Below are 17,917 nucleotides of genomic sequence, written 5' to 3' on the forward strand. Positions count from 1 at the left end.
GCATGCACTACCCCGTGGGCTGTGGGCTGGGCTGCTGTGTAGAGATCCTGTCAGAGTCAGTGGGAGGGAGGGAGGCGGCGGAGCTCTCGAGGGCCGGGTTGGCTGTAGCTCAGGCTCTATATCGTGGAGTCTGCACTGGGCCCCAGGAGCTGAGGTGTCGACCCAGCCATTCTGCAGTAGGAAATCTGGTCTGAAGTGCCGGGTGTGGAACCTCTGCATGTGGGACCCTAGGAGCACGTGAAATTAGACAAAGCACAAAGGATAAAAAAGGTTAGACTTGACTTTATTGCCCAGATTCTATTTTTATCTCCCAGGGATTTTTAATGGGCTTTGCTGGGGACAAACCCCTCCTCTGCCTTTTGTCCCGTTCCTCATTCTTGGAGTGCTGAGGGTGCAGACCCTTCTTCTGTAACTGCTGAGTGCTGAGTTGGGAGCCCTCATACCCTGGGGCGAGGGTCAGAGCTTCTCCCCAGCAGCCTCCCGGTGACGTTGATTGTCCCCAGGACCCCTGCCTCCCTGCTCGTCCACCTGAGCACCAGCATTGGAAGTGTTATAGATTCTAATGACCTTTAAGGGTCCAGGAAAGAGATGTGCAGAGACGCTGTGGGGGCCGGTTTCACCCCGCCCCACATTTGTTCGGCCACCTTAGGCTGACCGTCTCTGCCAGCCTAGATGCTCTGACCAGTAGTCTGCGCTTTCTTCAATTAGGCCCCTGAATTAACGTACAAACAGCACCAGGTGTCAGAGCCCTGCCCGCTCAACTCCCAGACAGTCCAGGGTCAGTGGTGATCAAGGACCATGATGGCTACTGAGTCAACAGCCTTTTGAAGTAAACAGGAGTCCAGCCAGTCTTATTGGCCACCATCATCACGGTGTCTGTAGGCTTTTCTATGGTGACAGTGTGGTATACTGTTCCCCCGCCAAGATTATTAGCTCCCCTCTGGGTGCAGTAAGTCCTGCAAGCAGTAGTCTACTCTTTTGGGACACACTCTTGTTGTTTTATGAGAGAAACTCCAGGTCAAGTGATGTTCACACGAGTTGTCATGGTGCCCTGTTGCCCCCGGTTATCTCTCTGGATGTTGGAGTTGGAGGGCCTCCTCACTCGAGGTCGGTGTGCCCACGGAGCGAACCCTGCAACTTCAGGGCATGGTTGGTGGTTAGGATCACCACGTGGGGTCCTTTTCCCTTAGGAGGGAGGTGGCCTTTTGGGCTGCTGATTTCCAGGTTTTTAGATACCGCCAGTATCTTGGCCAGATGTGGCAGTGGGCCAAGCCCCTTAGTGACCGTAGTTTATCCTACCTGGATGGCATTCTTGCATTGTTCCATTTCAAGTGGTCCCAGTTTTTGCACTAATTCTCCAATGGCGATTCACCTTTCACCGGGAATGTAAAGGTCAAAGGGTTTAGCTAAATTAGGGAGTTCCAGGGCAAGGGTCTGAATTGACTGCTCTTTCCATTCTTGAAAGGCCACTTCTGGATTCTATTCAAAAGGATCATCATCTTTTCCTTTCAGTGTTTCATATAGAGGCCCAGCTAGTAGACTGTAGTTAGGGATCCAGAAGCAGCAAACCCTGGCCTCCCCAGGAACCCCTAAGCTGTCTTCTAGTTTTAGAAAGGGGTAAGGCTGAAAATGGTTTCTTCCCTTTCCTGGGATGGGCTTCTCTGACCTTCTGTGAGAATGAAGCCCAGGCAGGTCACCGCAGTCTGTGATATTTGAGCTTTTTCTTGGACAACTTCTATCCTTTATTGGCTTGGTAGTTCAGAGGCCTCCTTAGTAGGGCTGGTGATCAGAATGTCGTCTGCATATTGAAGGAGGGTTTCCTTTTCCAGAGGTAGAACTTTTAGGTCTTTAGCTAAGCTTTCCCCAAAGATGGTGTGGGAATTTTTGCACCCTTGGGGCCAGACGGCCCGGAAGTATTGTTTTAGTTGTATGTTGAGTCCTGCCACTCACAAACCAAAATTTCTTGTGACTCTGGGACTAATGGAATACAAAAGAAGGCATCATTGAAGACTAATACAGAATACCATGTCCTGGTGGTTGGTAGAATGACCAGCAGGGTGTAGGAATTAGGAGCAACTGGAGGTATATCTTCGGTGGCTTCACTGAGTGTCCTGACATCCTTTACCAGGTCCCCAGCAGCCCATGGGGCTCTCGTGGTCAGACCAATCCCAGAATATGGAGCTCACCTGTGCAGGTACCCCACCCCCACCCCAGCCCACGGGACTCTCATGGTCAGGCCCCTCCCAGGATACAGAGCTACCCTTGCAGGTACCGTGGCAGGGCTGGGCACACAGGAACCGTGCACATAGCCCTCATTGCAGAGCACCCCCAGCTCACCTGTCGCTCAGAGCTGACACAGAGCACCTCAGAGCAGGACTTGAACTAACAAACAGCAGCTGCGACAGGTCTGTGACCCTGGGCATCACTCCGTGAGGCCTCCCTCCACCTGGTCTTCCAGAGACTTCCACTGCACCCGGGGCACCAGGCCTCTGTCTCCAACCACCACCCACCCCTCCTCTCCCTGACTCCTGGGTTCCTCTCATTAGGAGAGGGTTTTCTTGAAGTTGTCTCCCACTCATGGGCCAGATAAAATGATTAGAAAACAAGCCAAAGCTGCAGCCCCTTGTCTATCCTGACTCTCAGGAGCCCACACCTGTTCCTTGGACCTGGCCGGTTCAGCAAGTTCCATTTTCTGCAACTGTGAGCCCCTGAGGGGTGATGATTGGCTGACCTGGGCAGCCTTACCGTGCCGGCCAGCCCTCCCCAGGTGTGCCTGGGTTGAGATCAATATAAATACCACTCCAGGCAGCAAGAGCCCCTGCAGCCGTGCCTGACGCCATTTTCTCTGCTCTGTCAGCAGTCTCGGGGCTGGGCTGGTGGGAGGGAGTGAGAGGCCACGGCTTTGTGGGTGGCCCAGTGTGAGTGGGGCTCTGCTGGACTTTCTGCAGCAGTTACCAGGCTGCCACCTGCTAAAGAAGAGGATGTGTCACCCATACCTGCTGCTGGAATTTCTCCCTGGGCAGAGGTGAGGAAGGAAAAAAGCAGTGGGGGCAGGGACAGGACGGGTATCTCAGGCAGGGAAATGGAAATCTTCCAGAAGAGCACCCAGAGCCAGGACCATCCTGGCTGGCCTGCAGGCACCAAGTCGGCCGGCATGCTGTCACTCGTGTGGCTCTATGGCCCTTCCTCTAGGCTTTCAAGTCCTTGTATATATTCAGGTGTTTTACCTGGGACGGGTGGGAATAGTTCAGCAGCAACTGGCCTGGGGCTCAGCTCACGTTTACTCACAGATGCCTCGGCACGGTGCCCCAGCTTTGCAATGAGGACGCTTGTTGCGTGGGGGCTGCTGGCTGAATGGGAGACGATTCCCCACCACTGACCAACTTCAGAATTGTTTACAACTGGAGCAAGTGCCCTGATACGGTTTTCCTCTGTGTAACTGGTGGGTTCTGTGTTTTTTTTCTCTTTTTCATTTTTGGTTCAAGGTAGATTTTATTCCTCTTTTTTGTATTTACAGATATAAGCATGGAAATAATTTATTCATATAAATACATGTATGTGCAGGGAATAATTGTTTTTTCTGTTTTATTTTTTAAATTTTACTTCTTATTAATTTTGAATTTTATTTTATATTTTTATACAGCAGGTTCTTATTGGTTATCTATTTTATACATATAAATGTATACATGCCAATCCCAGTCTCTCAACTCCTCCCACCACCACCCCCCAACAGCTTTCCCCCCTTGTTGTCCATACGTTTGTTGTCTACATCTGTTGCTCTATTTATGCCTTGCAAAATGGTTAATCTGTACAGTTTTTCTAGGTTCCACATATATGCATGAATATACAAGATTTGTTTTTCTCTTTCTGACTTACTTCACTCTGTATGACAGTCTCTAGATCCATCGACGTCTCTACAAATGACCCAATTTCATTCCTTTTCATGGCTTAGTAATATTCCATTTTATATATGTACCACAGCTTTATGCATTCGTCTGTCTGTGGGCATTTAGGTTGCTTCCATTACCTCGATATTGTAAATAGTGATGCAATGAACATTGCGGTGAATGACTCTTTTTGATTTATGGTTTTGTCTGGGTATATGTCCAGTACTGGGATTGCTGTATCATATGGTAATTCTATTGTTCGTTTCTTAAGAAATTCCATATTGTTCTCCATAATGACTGTATCAATTTATATTCCCAACAATAGTGGAAGAGGGTTCCTTTTCTCCACACCCTTTCCAGCATTTTTTGTTTGTAGATTTTCAATGATGCCTATTCTACCAGGTGTGAGGTGATACCTCATTGTTGAATCCATTTCGTTGAGCAAGGGGTAGCTCTTGTCTATTACATATTTGGCTTATGGAACGGTATCTGTGCTAATTTCAAACTCTGCTTTTATGCAGCACCCCAACTCACCTTCCCCCTTAAGCAGGCATAAGTTGGTTTTCTAAACTTGACACCCTGTTCTGTTTTGTAATTCAGTTCATGTGTAGCCAAGTTCACATTCCGTGTATTAGTGATACCTTATGATGTTTCTTTTTCTGTGTGACTTATTTCACTTAGAATCATCGTGCCTCAATCCACTCATTATGCTGGTACGGGCCTGGTGACATAGATTTCATTGCTGAGTGGTATTCTGTTGTACAGAAGTACCGCAACTTCTTTATCCATTATTTGCTCTCTGGGATATTTAACCTGTGCCGTAGAAGAGATTCCTGCAAAAAGAGCCGTCCCAAATTTTGGGGTTGCTGTGTCTTTTTGATATTAATTTCCCTAAGCTATAGGACCATAAGTGGAAGTGCCCTAGGCTCTGTTGCTTTGTTTTTTAGATGTTTCAGGAAACACCATACACTTCTCCCGAGTGTCTGTTGGCAATTTACATCCCGCCCATCAGCATAACAAGGCTCCCAGTTCTCCATGGCCTGTCCTGCCTTTCTGGATTTTACACTTTTTTCAGATGGCCCTTTTGACCGCGGGGAAGTGAGACTTCATTGTAGTGTATATTTCTTTGCAAGCTTGCTTGGTTGGCCAAAAAGGGCGTATGCGTTTTTTCCTGAATATATTCAGGAAAAAACGCATACGCCCTTTTTGGCCAAGTGCATCATTGTGGACGTTCTGCCTCTTTTCCTATGCTTTCAATGCAATTCCAGTCTACCTCCTGAAATCGGTTTCCTGCAATTCTGCCCCGCTTTCAAGTCCTCTTGGCAGCCTTACTTCAGTCTATTTTTGGACGATAGCTGTCATTTATAACTCTGCAGGTTTGTGAATTACAGTGCCCCTGAGCTCCTTTCTTCAACTCGCTTTCTTTTGAGCAGGCCGCAACACCGCCGGATGGCTTCAGGCCCTAATCTGGTTCCGGCACGGCACGCTGAGCCTTTGGTTAATTCCTCTTCCTGGTGGGAAATGAGAGTTAAATTTGCCCGTCCAGACACCTCCAGCTAGCCTCTAATTGGTTCTCGCTATTCCTGTTCATCTTCCGCAGAAATTGCAAACTGGGCCACACAGGAGGTTAAAACGACTGACTCTGCAAGTCGGGAGAGTGTTAGTAAAGCGTCTGGAATGTTGCACCCGAGTACCAGGGTACGAAAACTGAGACATATTTGAACACGTCTCCCGATCACATGGTTGATCATACTTGGGTTCCACATGCATGTTTTAGCTGAAGGAAGAATACCTTAAACCTGGGTAGTTGAACCCCGTGGAATGGGTACCATGCAATATGACTTCAAAGGGTCTTCATTTGCTCACCGAACCTCTCCAATCCTATCACTGCTGCGTTTATGCCCCTGTACACATGCTTGATTCTCTTTCGGAGACATAGCAATCCATAGGTTTTAAGATACTTACTAGTCAGGTACATTCTTACGCGTTTAATATGCGGTGTTGACTCCATTTCGTTGAGCAAGGAGTAGCTCTTGTCTATTCCATATTTGGCTTAAGGAACTTTATCTGTGCTCATTTCAATCTCTGGTTTTATGCAGCAACCCAACTCACCTTTACCCTTAAGCAAGCATAAGTTGGTTTTCTAAATTTGAGACCCTGTTCTGTTCTGTAATTCAGTTCCTTGTAGCCAAGTTTACATTCCGTGTATTACTGATATCTTATGATGTTTCTTTTTCTTTGTGACTTATTTCACTTAGAATCATCATACCTGAATCCACTCATTGTGCTGCTAAGGGCCTGATGACATAGATTTCATTGCTGAGTGATATTGCTTTGTAAGTAAATACCACAACTTCTTTATCCATTTTTCACTTTCTGCGATGTTGAACTTGTACTGTAAACGAGGTTCTTGTAAACAGAGCCGTTCCAAACTTTGGGGTGGCTGTGTCTTTTTGATTTTAAATTGCCTAAGCTATAGGACCATAAGTGGAAGTGCCCTAGGCTCTGTTGCTTTGTTTTTTAGATGTTTCAGGAAACACCATACACTTCTCCCGAGTGGTTGTTGGCAATTTACATCCCGCCCTTCAGCATAACAAGGCTCCCAGTTCTCCATGGCCTGTCCTGCCTTTCTGGATTTTACACTTTTTTCAGATGGCCCTTTTGACCGGGGGGAAATGAGACTTCATTGTAGTGCAGATTTCCTTTGCAAGCTTGCTTGGTTGGCCAAAAAGGGCGTATGCGTTTTTTCCTGAATATATTCAGGAAAAAACGCATACGCCCTTTTTGGCCAAGTGCATCATTGTGGACGTTCTGCCTCTTTTCCTATGCTTTCAATGCAATTCCAGTCTACCTCCTGAAATCGGTTTCCTGCAATTCTGCCCCGCTTTCAAGTCCTCTTGGCAGCCTTACTTCAGTCTATTTTTGGACGATAGCTGTCATTTATAACTCTGCAGGTTTGTGAATTACAGTGCCCCTGAGCTCCTTTCTTCAACTCGCTTTCTTGTGACCTGGCCGTAACACCGCAGGATGGCTTCAGGCCCTAATCTGGTTCCGGCCCGGCATGCTGAGCCTTTGGTTAATTCCTCTTCCTGGTGGGAAATGAGAGTTAAATTTGCCCGTCCAGACACCTCCAGCTAGCCTCTCATTGGTTCTCGCTATTCCTGTTCATCTTCCGCAGAAATTGCAAACTGGGCCAAACAGGAGGTTAAAGGGACTGACTCTCCAAGTCGGGAGTGTGTTAGTAAAGCTTCTGGAATGTTGCACCCGAGTACCAGGGGAGCAAAACTGAGACATATTTGAACACGACTCCCGTTCACATGGTTGATCATACTCTGGGTTCCACATGCATGTTTTAGCTGAAGGAAGAATACCTTAAACCTGGAGAGTTGAGACCCGTGTAATGGGTACCATGCAATATGACTTCAAAGGGTCTTCATTTGCTCACCGAACCTCTCCAATCCTATCACTGCTGCGTTTATGCCCCTGTACACACGCTTGATTCTCTTTTGGAGACATAGGCATCCATAGGTTTTAAGATACTTACTAGTCAGGTACATTCTTAGGCGTTTAATATGGGGTTTTGAGTCCATCTCGTTGAGCAAGGAGTAGCTCTTGTCTATTCCATATTTGGCTTAAGGAACTTTATCTGTGCTCATTTCAATCTCTGGTTTTATGCAGCACCCCAACTCACCTTTCCCCTTAAGCAAGCATAAGTTGGTTTTCTAAATTTGAGACCCTGTTCTGTTTTGGAATGCAGTTCCTGTGTAGCCAAGTTTACATTCCGTGTATTAGTGATATCTTATGATGTTTCTTTTTCTGTGTGACTTATTTCAGTTAGAATCATCGTACCTGAATCCACTCATTGTGCTGCTAAGGGCCTGATGACATAGATTTCATTGCTGAGTGATATTGCTTTGTAAGTAAATACCACAACTTCTTTATCCATTTTTCACTTTCTGCGATGTTGAACTTGTACTGTAAACGAGGTTCTTGTAAACAGAGGCGTCCCAAACTTTGGGGTGGCTGTGTCTTTTTGATTTTAATTTCCCTAAGCTATAGGACCATAAGTGGAAGTGCCCTAGGCTCTGTTGCTTTGTTTTTTAGATGTTTCAGGAAACACCATACACTTTTCCTTAGTGTCTGTTGGCAATTTACATCCCGCCCATCAGCATAACAAGGCTCCCAGTTCTCCATGGCCTGTCCTGCCTTTCTGGATTTTACACTTTTTTCAGATGGCCCTTTTGACCGGGGGGAAGTGAGACTTCATTGTAGTGCAGATTTCCTTTGCAAGCTTGCTTGGTTGGCCAAAAAGGGCGTATGCGTTTTTTCCTGAATATATTCAGGAAAAAACGCATACGCCCTTTTTGGCCAAGTGCATCATTGTGGACGTTCTGCCTCTTTTCCTATGCTTTCAATGCAATTCCAGTCTACCTCCTGAAATCGGGTTCCTGCAATTCTGCCCCGCTTTCAAGTCCTCTTGGCAGCCTTACTTCAGTCTATTTTTGGACGATAGCTGTCATTCATAACTCTGCAGGTTTGTGAATTACAGTGCCCCTGAGCTCCTTTCTTCAACTCGCTTTCTTGTGAGCTGGCCGCAACAACGCAGGATGGCTTCAGGCCCTAATCTGGTTCCGGCACGGCACGCTGAGCCTTTGGTTAATTCCTCTTCCTGGTGGGAAATGAGAGTTAAATTTGCCCGTCCAGACACCTCCAGCTAGCCTCTAATTGGTTCTCGCTATTCCTGTTCATCTTCCGCAGAAATTGCAAACTGGGCCAAACAGGAGGTTAAAGGGACTGACTCTGCAAGTCGGGAGAGTGTTAATAAAGCGTCTGGAATGTTGCACCCGAGTACCAGGGTACGAAAACTGAGACATATTTGAACACGTCTCCCGATCACATGGTTGATCATACTCTAGGTTCCACATGCATGTTTTAGCTGAAGGAAGAATACCTTAAACCTGGGTAGTTGAAACCCGTGGAATGGGTACCATGCAATATGACTTCAAAGGGTCTTCATTTGCTCACCGAACCTCTCCAATCCTATCACTGCTGCGTTTATGCCCCTGTACACATGCTTGATTCTCTTTCAGAGACATAGCAATCCATAGGTTTTAAGATACTTACTAGTCAGGTACATTCTTACGCGTTTAATATGCGGTGTTGAGTCCATTTCGTTGAGCAAGGAGTAGCTCTTGTCTATTCCATATTTGGCTTAAGGAACTTTATCTGTGCTCATTTCAATCTCTGGTTTTATGCAGCACCCCAACTCACCTTTCCCCTTAAGCAAGAATAAGTTGGTTTTCTAAATTTGAGACCCTGTTCTGTTCTGTAATTCAGTTCCTGTGTAGCCAAGTTTACATTCCGTGTATTACTGATACCTTATGATGTTTCTTTTTCTGTGTGACTTATTTCAGTTAGAATCATCATACCTGAATCCACTCATTGTGCTGCTAAGGGCCTGATGACACAGATTTCATTGCTGAGTGATATTGCTTTGTAAGTAAATACTACAACTTCTTTATCCATTTTTCACTTTCTGCGATGTTGAACTTGTACTGTAACGAGGTTCTTGTAAACAGAGGCGTCCCAAACTTTGGGGTGGCTGTGTCTTTTTGATTTTAATTTCCCTAATCTATAGGACCATAAGTGGAAGTGCCCTAGTTTCTGTTGCTTTGTTTTTTAGATGTTTCAGGAAACACCATACACTTCTCCAGAGTGGTTGTTGGCAATTTACATCCCGCCCATCAGCATAACAAGGCTCCCAGTTCTCCATGGCTTGTCCTGCCTTTCTGGATTTTACACTTTTTTCAGATGGCCCTTTTGACCGGGGGGAAGTGAGACTTCATTGTAGTGCAGATTTCCTTTGCAAGCTTGCTTGGTTGGCCAAAAAGGGCGTATGCGTTTTTTCCTGAATATATTCAGGAAAAAACGCATACGCCCTTTTTGGCCAAGTGCATCATTGTGGACGTTCTGCCTCTTTTCCTATGCTTTCAATGCAATTCCAGTCTACCTCCTGAAATCGGGTTCCTGCAATTCTGCCCCACATTCAAGTCCTCTTGGCAGCCTTACTTCAGTATATTTTTGGACGATAGCTGTCATTTATAACTCTGCAGGTTTGTGAATTACAGTGCCCCTGAGCTCCTTTCTTCAACTCGCTTTCTTTTGAGCTGGCCGCAACACCGCAGGATGGCTTCAGGCCCTAATCTGGTTCCGGCACGGCACGCTGAGCCTTTGCTTATTTCCTCTTCCTGGTGGGAAATGAGAGTTAAATTTGCCCGTCCAGACACCTCCAGCTAGCCTCTCATTGGTTCTCGCTATTCCTGTTCATCTTCCGCAGAAATTGCAAACTGGGCCAAACAGGAGGTTAAAGGCGCTCACTCTCCAAGTGGGGAGAGTGTTAGTAAAGCGTCTGGAATGTTGCACCCGAATACCAGGGTACGAAAACTGAGACATATTTGAACACGTCTCCCGATCACATGGTTGATCATACTCTAGGTTCCACATACATGTTTTAGCTGAAGGAAGAATACCTTAAACCTGGGTAGTTGAAACCCGTGGAATGGGTACCATGCAATATGACTTCAAAGGGTCTTCATTTGCTCACCGAACCTCTCCAATCCTATCACTGCTGCGTTCATGCCGCTGTACACATGCTTGATTCTCTTTTGGAGACATAGCCATCCATAGGTTTTACGATACTTACTAGTCAGGTACATTCTTAGGCGTTTAATATGCGGTGTTGAGTCCATTTCATTGAGCAAGGAGTAGCTCTTGTCTATTCCATATTTGGCTTAAGGAACTTTATCTGTGCTCATTTCAATCTCTGGTTTTATGCAGCACCCCAACTCACCTTTACCCTTAAGCAAGCATAAGTTGTTTTTCTAAATTTGAGACCCTGTTCTGTTCTGTAATTCAGTTCCTGTGTAGCCAAGTTTACATTCCATGTATTACTGATATCTTATGATGTTTCTTTTTCTGTGTGACTTATTTCAGTTAGAATCATCATACCTGAATCCTCTCATTGTGCTGCTAAGGGCCTGATGACACAGATTTCATTGCTGAGTTGTATTGCTTTGTAAGTAAATACCACAACTTTTTTATCCATTTTTCACTTTCTGCGATGTTGAACTTGTACTGTAAACGAGGTTCTTGTAAATGGAGCCTTTTGAAACTTTGGGGTGGCTGTGTCTTTTTGATTTTAAATTCCCTAAGCTATAGGACCATAAGTGGAAGTGCCCTAGGCTCTGTTGCTTTGTTTTTTAGATGTTTCAGGAAACACCATACACTTCTCCCGAGTGGTTGTTGGCAATTTACATCCCGCCCTTCAGCATAACAAGGCTCCCAGTTCTCCATGGCCTGTCCTGCCTTTCTGGATTTTACACTTTTTTCAGATGGCCCTTTTGACTGGGGGGAAGTGAGACTTCATTGTAGTGCAGATTTCCTTTGCAAGCTTGCTTGGTTGGCCAAAAAGGGTGTATGCGTTTTTTCCTGAATATATTCAGGAAAAAACACATACGCCCTTTTTGGCCAAGTGCATCATTGTGGACATTCTGCCTCTTTTCCTATGCTTTCAATGCAATTCCAGTCTACCTCCTGAAATCGGTTTCCTGCAATTCTGTCCCGCTTTCAAGTCCTCTTGGCAGCCTTACTTCAGTCTATTTTTGGACGATAGCTGTCATTTATAACTCTGCAGGTTTGTGAATTACAGTGCCCCTGAGCTCCTTTCTTCAACTCGCTTTCTTGTGAGCTGGCCGCAACAACGCAGGATGGCTTCAGGCCCTAATCTGGTTCCGGCACGGCACGCTGAGCCTTTGGTTAATTCCTCTTCCTGGTGGGAAATGAGAGTTAAATTTGCCCGTCCAGACACCTCCAGCTAGCCTCTAATTGGTTCTCGCTATTCCTGTTCATCTTCCGCAGAAATTGCAAACTGGGCCAAACAGGAGGTTAAAGGGACTGACTCTGCAAGTCGGGAGAGTGTTAGTAAAGCGTCTGGAATGTTGCACCCGAGTACCAGGGTACGAAAACTGAGACATATTTGAACACGTCTCCCGATCACATGGTTGATCATACTCTAGGTTCCACATGCATGTTTTAGCTGAAGGAAGAATACCTTAAACCTGGGTAGTTGAAACCCGTGGAATGGGTACCATGCAATATGACTTCAAAGGGTCTTCATTTGCTCACCGAACCTCTCCAATCCTATCACTGCTGCGTTTATGCCCCTGTACACATGCTTGATTCTCTTTCGGAGACATAGCAATCCATAGGTTTTAAGATACTTACTAGTCAGGTACATTCTTACGCGTTTAATATTGGGTGTTGAGTCCATTTCGTTGAGCAAGGAGTAGCTCTTGTCTATTCCATATTTGGCTTAAGGAACTTTATCTGTGCTCATTTCAATCTCTGGTTTTATGCAGCAACCCAACTCACCTTTCCCCTTAAGCAAGAATAAGTTGGTTTTCTAAATTTGAGACCCTGTTCTGTTCTGTAATTCAGTTCCTGTGTAGCCAAGTTTACATTCCGTGTATTACTGATACCTTATGATGTTTCTTTTTCTGTGTGACTTATTTCAGTTAGAATCATCATACCTGAATCCACTCATTGTGCTGCTAAGGGCCTGATGACACAGATTTCATTGCTGAGTGATATTGCTTTGTAAGTAAATACTACAACTTCTTTATCCATTTTTCACTTTCTGCGATGTTGAACTTGTACTGTAAACGAGGTTCTTGTAAACAGAGGCGTCCCAAACTTTGGGGTGGCTGTGTCTTTTTGATTTTAATTTCCCTAATCTATAGGACCATAAGTGGAAGTGCCCTAGTTTCTGTTGCTTTGTTTTTTAGATGTTTCAGGAAACACCATACACTTCTCCAGAGTGGTTGTTGGCAATTTACATCCCGCCCATGAGCATAACAAGGCTCCCAGTTCTCCATGGCTTGTCCTGCCTTTCTGGATTTTACACTTTTTTCAGATGGCCCTTTTGACCGGGGGGAAGTGAGACTTCATTGTAGTGCAGATTTCCTTTGCAAGCTTGCTTGGTTGGCCAAAAAGGGCGTATGCGTTTTTTCCTGAATATATTCAGGAAAAAACGCATACGCCCTTTTTGGCCAAGTGCATCATTGTGGACGTTCTGCCTCTTTTCCTATGCTTTCAATGCAATTCCAGTCTACCTCCTGAAATCGGGTTCCTGCAATTCTGCCCCACATTCAAGTCCTCTTGGCAGCCTTACTTCAGTATATTTTTGGACGATAGCTGTCATTTATAACTCTGCAGGTTTGTGAATTACAGTGCCCCTGAGCTCCTTTCTTCAACTCGCTTTCTTGTGACCTGGCCACAACACCGCAGGATCGCTTCAGGCCCTAATCTGGTTCCGGCACGGCACGCTGAACCTTTGCTTATTTCCTCTTCCTGGTGGGAAATGAGAGTTAAATTTGCCCGTCCAGACACCTCCAGCTAGCCTCTCATTGGTTCTCGCTATTCCTGTTCATCTTCCGCAGAAATTGCAAACTGGGCCAAACAGGAGGTTAAAGGCACTCACTGTCCAAGTGGGGAGAGTGTTAGTAAAGCGTCTGGAATGTTGCACCCGAATACCAGGGTACGAAAACTGAGACATATTTGAACACGTCTCCCGATCACATGGTTGATCATACTCTAGGTTCCACATACATGTTTTAGCTGAAGGAAGAATACCTTAAACCTGGGTAGTTGAAACCCGTGGAATGGGTACCATGCAATATGACTTCAAAGGGTCTTCATTTGCTCACCGAACCTCTCCAATCCTATCACTGCTGCATTTATGCCGCTGTACACATGCTTGATTCTCCTTTGGAGACATAGCCATCCATAGGTTTTACGATACTTACTAGTCAGGTACATTCTTAGGCGTTTAATATGCGGTGTTGAGTCCATTTCATTGAGCAAGGAGTAGCTCTTGTCTATTCCATATTTGGCTTAAGGAACTTTATCTGTGCTCATTTCAATCTCTGGTTTTATGCAGCACCCCAACTCACCTTTACCCTTAAGCAAGCATAAGTTGTTTTTCTAAATTTGAGACCCTGTTCTGTTCTGTAATTCAGTTCCTGTGTAGCCAAGTTTACATTCCATGTATTACTGATATCTTATGATGTTTCTTTTTCTGTGTGACTTATTTCAGTTAGAATCATCATACCTGAATCCTCTCATTGTGCTGCTAAGGGCCTGATGACACAGATTTCATTGCTGAGTTGTATTGCTTTGTAAGTAAATACCACAACTTTTTTATCCATTTTTCACTTTCTGCGATGTTGAACTTGTACTGTAAACGAGGTTCTTGTAAATGGAGCCTTTTGAAACTTTGGGGTGGCTGTGTCTTTTTGATTTTAAATTCCCTAAGCTATAGGACCATAAGTGGAAGTGCCCTAGGCTCTGTTGCTTTGTTTTTTAGATGTTTCAGGAAACACCATACACTTCTCCCGAGTGGTTGTTGGCAATTTACATCCCGCCCTTCAGCATAACAAGGCTCCCAGTTCTCCATGGCCTGTCCTGCCTTTCTGGATTTTACACTTTTTTCAGATGGCCCTTTTGACCGGGGGGAAGTGAGACTTCATTGTAGTGCAGATTTCCTTTGCAAGCTTGCTTGGTTGGCCAAAAAGGGTGTATGCGTTTTTTCCTGAATATATTCAGGAAAAAACGCATACGCCCTTTTTGGCCAAGTGCATCATTGTGGACATTCTGCCTCTTTTCCTATGCTTTCAATGCAATTCCAGTCTACCTCCTGAAATCGGTTTCCTGCAATTCTGCCCCGCTTTCAAGTCCTCTTGGCAGCCTTACTTCAGTCTATTTTTGGACGATAGCTGTCATTTATAACTCTGCAGGTTTGTGAATTACAGTGCCCCTGAGCTCCTTTCTTCAACTCGCTTTCTTTTGAGCTGGCCGCAACACCGCAGGATGGCTTCAGGCCCTAATCTTGTTCCGGCACGACACACTGAGCCTTTGGTTATTTCCTCTTCCTGGTGGGAAATGAGAGTTAAATTTGCCGGTCCAGACACCTCCAGCTAGTCTCTCATTGGTTCTCGCTATTCCTGTTCATCTTCCGCAGAAATTGCAAACTGGGCCAAACAGGAGGTTAAAGGCGCTGACTCTCCTAGTGGGGAGAGTGTTAGTAAAGCGTCTGGAATGTTGCACCCGAGTACCAGGGGAGGAAAATTGAGACATATTTGAACACGTCTCCCGTTCACATGGTTGATCATACTTGGGTTCCACATGCATGTTTTAGCTGAAGGAAGAATACCTTAAACCTGGAGAGTTGAGACCCGTGTAAAGGGTACCATGCAATATGACTTCAAAGGGTCTTCATTTGCTCACCGAACCTCTCCAATCCTATCACTGCTGTGTTTATGCCCCTGTACACATGCTTGATTCTCTTTTGGAGACATAGCAATCCATAGGTTTTACGATACTTACTAGTCAGGTACATTCTTAGGCGTTTAATATGCGGTGTTGAGTCCATTTCGTTGAGCAAGGAGTAGCTCTTGTCTATTCCATATTTGACTTAAGGAACTTTATCTGTGCTCATTTCAATCTCTGGTTTTATGCAGCACCCCAACTCACCTTTCCCCTTAAGCAAGCATAAGTTGGTTTTCTAAATGTGAGTCCCTGTTCTGCTCTGTAATTCAGTTCCTGTGTAGCCAAGTTTACATTCCGTGTATTACTGATATCTTATGATGTTTCTTTTTCTGTGTCACTTATTTCAGTTAGAATCATCATACCTGAATCCACTCATTGTGCTGCTAAGGGCCTGATGACATAGATTTCATTGCTGAGTGATATTGCTTTGTAAGTAAATACCACAACTTCTTTATCCATTTTTCAGTTTCTGCAATGTTGAACTTGTACTGTAAACGAGGTTCTTGTAAACAGAGGCGTCCCAAACTTTGGGGTGGCTGTGTCTTTTTGATTTTAATTTCCCTAAGCTATAGGACCATAAGTGGAAGTGCCCTAGGCTCTGTTGCTTTGTTTTTTAGATGTTTCAGGAAACACCATACACTTCTCCAGAGTGGTTGTTGGCAATTTACATCCCGCCCATCAGCATAACAAGGCTCCCAGTTCTCCATGGCTTGTCCTGCCTTTCTGGATTTTACACTTTTTTCAGATGGCCCTTTTGACCGGGGGGAAGTGAGACTTCATTGTAGTGCAGATTTCCTTTGCAAGCTTGCTTGGTTGGCCAAAAAGGGCGTATGCGTTTTTTCCTGAATATATTCAGGAAAAAACGCATACGCCCTTTTTGGCCAAGTGCATCATTGTGGACGTTCTGCCTCTTTTCCTATGCTTTCAATGCAATTCCAGTCTACCTCCTGAAATCGGGTTCCTGCAATTCTGCCCCACATTCAAGTCCTCTTGGCAGCCTTACTTCAGTATATTTTTGGACGATAGCTGTCATTTATAACTCTGCAGGTTTGTGAATTACAGTGCCCCTGAGCTCCTTTCTTCAACTCGCTTTCTTGTGACCTGGCCACAACACCGCAGGATGGCTTCAGGCCCTAATCTGGTTCCGGCACGGCATGCTGAGCCTTTGCTTATTTCCTCTTCCTGGTGGGAAATGAGAGTTAAATTTGCCCGTCCAGACACCTCCAGCTAGCCTCTCATTGGTTCTCGCTATTCCTGTTCATCTTCCGCAGAAATTGCAAACTGGGCCAAACAGGAGGTTAAAGGCGCTCACTCTCCAAGTGGGGAGAGTGTTAGTAAAGCGTCTGGAATGTTGCACCCGAATACCAGGGTACGAAAACTGAGACATATTTGAACACGTCTCCCGATCACATGGTTGATCATACTCTAGGTTCCACATGCATGTTTTAGCTGAAGGAAGAATACCTTAAACCTGGGTAGTTGAAACCCGTGGAATGGGTACCATGCAATATGACTTCAAAGGGTCTTCATTTGCTCACCGAACCTCTCCAATCCTATCACTGCTGCGTTTATGCCGCTGTACACATGCTTGATTCTCTTTTGGAGACATAGCCATCCATAGGTTTTACGATACTTACTAGTCAGGTACATTCTTAGGCGTTTAATATGCGGTGTTGAGTCCATTTCATTGAGCAAGGAGTAGCTCTTGTCTATTCCATATTTGGCTTAAGGAACTTTATCTGTGCTCATTTCAATCTCTGGTTTTATGCAGCACCCCAACTCACCTTTACCCTTAAGCAAGCATAAGTTGTTTTTCTAAATTTGAGACCCTGTTCTGTTCTGTAATTCAGTTCCTGTGTAGCCAAGTTTACATTCCATGTATTACTGATATCTTATGATGTTTCTTTTTCTGTGTGACTTATTTCAGTTAGAATCATCATACCTGAATCCTCTCATTGTGCTGCTAAGGGCCTGATGACACAGATTTCATTGCTGAGTTGTATTGCTTTGTAAGTAAATACCACAACTTTTTTATCCATTTTTCACTTTCTGCGATGTTGAACTTGTACTGTAAACGAGGTTCTTGTAAATGGAGCCTTTTGAAACTTTGGGGTGGCTGTGTCTTTTTGATTTTAAATTCCCTAAGCTATAGGACCATAAGTGGAAGTGCCCTAGGCTCTGTTGCTTTGTTTTTTAGATGTTTCAGGAAACACCATACACTTCTCCCGAGTGGTTGTTGGCAATTTACATCCCGCCCTTCAGCATAACAAGGCTGCCAGTTCTCCATGGCCTGTCCTGCCTTTCTGGATTTCACACTTTTTTCAGATGGCCCTTTTGACTGGGGGGAAGTGAGACTTCATTGTAGTGCAGATTTCCTTTGCAAGCTTGCTTGGTTGGCCAAAAAGGGTGTATGCGTTTTTTCCTGAATATATTCAGGAAAAAACGCATACGCCCTTTTTGGCCAAGTGCATCATTGTGGACATTCTGCCTCTTTTCCTATGCTTTCAATGCAATTCCAGTCTACCTCCTGAAATCGGTTTCCTGCAATTCTGCCCCGCTTTCAAGTCCTCTTGGCAGCCTTACTTCAGTCTATTTTTGGACGATAGCTGTCATTTATAACTCTGCAGGTTTGTGAATTACAGTGC

General features: G+C 45.0%; 1 long non-coding RNA gene across 50 annotated transcripts in view; it reads left to right on the forward strand.

Annotated features, from left to right (window-relative positions):
* Positions 1 to 17,917, forward strand: part of LOC307181221 — a 2,056,127-nt gene that overhangs the window by 1,030,850 nt on the left and 1,007,360 nt on the right. For 46 of the 50 annotated variants that reach the window (XR_013826124.1, XR_013826125.1, XR_013826150.1 and 43 more), the window contains one exon: positions 6,146 to 6,227. The exons of the other annotated variants lie outside the window; for them this stretch is intronic. This is a non-coding gene — a long non-coding RNA (uncharacterized lncRNA). The remainder of the gene's footprint in view (positions 1 to 6,145; positions 6,228 to 17,917) is intronic. 50 annotated transcript variants of the gene reach the window in all.

Source organism: Stenella coeruleoalba (genome assembly GCF_951394435.1).
Source record: "Stenella coeruleoalba genome assembly, contig: scaffold_47, whole genome shotgun sequence".
NCBI classification, from domain to species: domain Eukaryota; kingdom Metazoa; phylum Chordata; class Mammalia; order Artiodactyla; family Delphinidae; genus Stenella; species Stenella coeruleoalba.